This window comes from Sinocyclocheilus grahami, unplaced genomic scaffold (genome assembly GCF_001515645.1).
Source record: "Sinocyclocheilus grahami isolate Dianchi unplaced genomic scaffold, SAMN03320097.WGS_v1.1 scaffold25.1, whole genome shotgun sequence".
NCBI lineage: Eukaryota > Metazoa > Chordata > Actinopteri > Cypriniformes > Cyprinidae > Sinocyclocheilus > Sinocyclocheilus grahami.
The window spans coordinates 2,849,168-2,852,165 of NW_015505204.1; positions in this window are offsets into that span (position 1 = coordinate 2,849,168).

The following is a 2,998-nucleotide window of genomic DNA, read 5'->3' on the forward strand; positions in this document are numbered from 1 at the left end:
AATGCAGGTGGTGATGAGAAAGTCACATGATGAACCAAAGCCCATCACAAGCAGCTTTTAAATAATAACATATATAGAAGGCGCACAGTGTCATTCACACAAACACTAAACACCATCATGGTAACACACAAGAAACTGAAATAATGCAATAAACATTTATTTAACAACATTAGGTGTAACACACATCCCTAATATACAAAACTGATAAGAAAAAACTAAGAAGAAACAGTTATTTCAACAAAAAAACATCAAATTTGAAATGTAACCCAGGGAATTCTGGAAATGTCCATTTACGGTTATTCACTGTAAGTTATACAGTCTTTTTCCACTTCCAAAACCAGTATACTACCGTAAAATTAATGTCCAATACATGTAATGTCCAATACAGTTTTTTCACCATATATAGTAGGGGAATTTACCGTTAACCATTTAACAGGTTTTTACTGTAGCATTTTTACAGTCTTTTACTGTTAAATTCACGGTCATTTTTTACAGTGATGTTAGAACATTTATGCAGGAATTTGCTCCTATTCATATAGACAAGAGCATCAGTGAACTCAGACAGGCACTGATGCTAGGTGATGGGTCCTGGCTCGTGTTTAGGTGTTCAGTTGGTTATGCAGGCTGGACCAGACTTTGTTCTTGTCTAAGTATTATTTGGCAGTATGCATTACTTTTTTATTATACAATAAGTGCATTTTTGAATGTATAGTATATTTTATTATATAATGACTGTGCATTCACATACTCTGAGTCTATAACTGTCAAAACCCATGATGTAATTTAACAATGTGTGTGTATATGTGTGTACATGTTGGTGTGTATATGTAGTGTACCTGTGGTGGTCCTAATTCTGCCTTCCAGTCTCAGCATCAAACTGTCAGTGTTGTGTAACTCTGAGGTTTGAGCAGCGGTGTTGGGGAAGCAACTTTAAATTGTAGTTACATAAGCTACTCATAATTGAAGGTATAAGCTACATAACTAAACTAAAGGCTAGAACATAACTGGTGCATTTTGGGGGTACAAGAAGTAAAATCTTAAATATAATACTATTAGATGTGATCAGATATTAGATATTGATCAGATCAAATATTATAGTTTAGAGCAATCAAATAAGTGGCTTAACAGTGTATCATTTAAAACTGCAAATAGATCATATGAAAAAAATGTAACTGTAAAATATTTTTTTGGAAGTAATTAGAATCAGAATTTGAATTAGGTAGTTCATTTTAAAACCATAATAAACATAATTAAACTATGTTAAGTATTAAATAACATAAATTAGTTAACTCAAATATAGGCAAAGTAGCTTGTTTGACCTGGTTGATTGGTTGAATATTTAATTGTAACACTTGATGTTTACATGCAATACTCATATGTGACCCTGGACCACAAAACCATAGTCACTGGGGTATATTTGTAGGAATAGCAAAAAATACATTGTATGGGTCAGAATTATAGATTTTTCTTTTATGCCAAAAATCATTAGGACATTAAGTAAAGATCATGTTCCATGAAGATATTTTGTAAATTTTCTACTGTAAATATATCAAAACTTAATTTTTGATTAGTAATATGCATTGCTAAGAACTTCATTTGGAGAACTTTAAAGGCGATTTTCTCAATATGTTGATTTTTTTGCACCCTCAGATTCCAGATTTTCAAATAGTTGTATTTCAGCCAAATATTGTCCTATCCTAACAAACCATACATCAATGGAAAGCTTATTTATTCAGCTTTCAGATGTTATATAAATCTCAATTTCAAAAAATTGACCCTTATTTATTCAGCTTTCGGATGATGTATAAATCTCAATTTCCAAAAATTGACCCTTATGACTGGTTTCATGTTCCAGAGTCACATATGGGAAAAAATGAGTTTTCAAATATATTTGAGATATATTTCAAAATATACAAAAAAATGGCCCAAAAATATTTGCTCAAATATGTTTTAAAATATATTTATGTAAATATATTTTCTACTAATATATTTTTGGCCATCTTTTGTATATTTTTTGAAAATATATTTAAAAAATATAAATAAATTTTTTAAAATCCATTTAAAAATATATTTAGCCCTCCATATATTTTTTCATTCCAAGAAAAGACAGTTGAACACATTTGAAGAAAAACTTTATTTGTTGTCTATAACAAGTGGGAATATGAAACCCATTATTTATTTATGAAAAATAAATTGTGGAAAAAAAAACTAAATATAGGCTTTGCTGTAGGATTGGAAATTTATTTTCTTGCCCCTGAAATACATTTTGAAATATATTTTGGTATATGAAGGTTGAAAATATATTCACTTCACTTCACTGAACTTCACTGTTTACAACATATATATATATATATAACATATATTTAAAATATATTTTGGCCAGAAAATATTTGCTGTATGGTAAAAGGAAACATGTTTGACTTGTTAGAGGGCACACTACTGCACAACATCAACTCTAAGAGATTCTAAAGGTTTATTTACAGCAAGAGAAAACGCTGCAGTGCCATTTAAAGATTTAAAGGTTCAGGTGTCATGAGACTTGAGCGAGACAGAAACTTGTAAATTGCTTCTGCGCTTCCAAATGATGCAAATCAGACAATTTAAAATCAACAGTATACCCAAAGAGAGCAGGAAGTTTGATTGGGAACTGCAATGCATTCAATTAATTCAATATACAGACGTCACGCATTACATTAACAGATTGTCTCGAAACTCTAGAGACTTTATGTATTCTTTCAGTCTGTCTAGACCATGAAAGAGAGCGAGAGAAAGTGTGATTGAGCGAGTCCATGTTCCCTCACCATAAACACCACAGAGCTGTGAAGTCTGTCACAACTAATTGTCAGGCTGCCAAACTCACTATACATCAGCACTGCATCTGAAAATCCAGCAAATCAATGTACTCAGCCAGATGATGCTGATTGAGGATGATGGTGATGTGAGTGCTGAAGTGGCTGCACTGTTCTCGAAAGATTGATCTGTGACAATGCCAACTCAA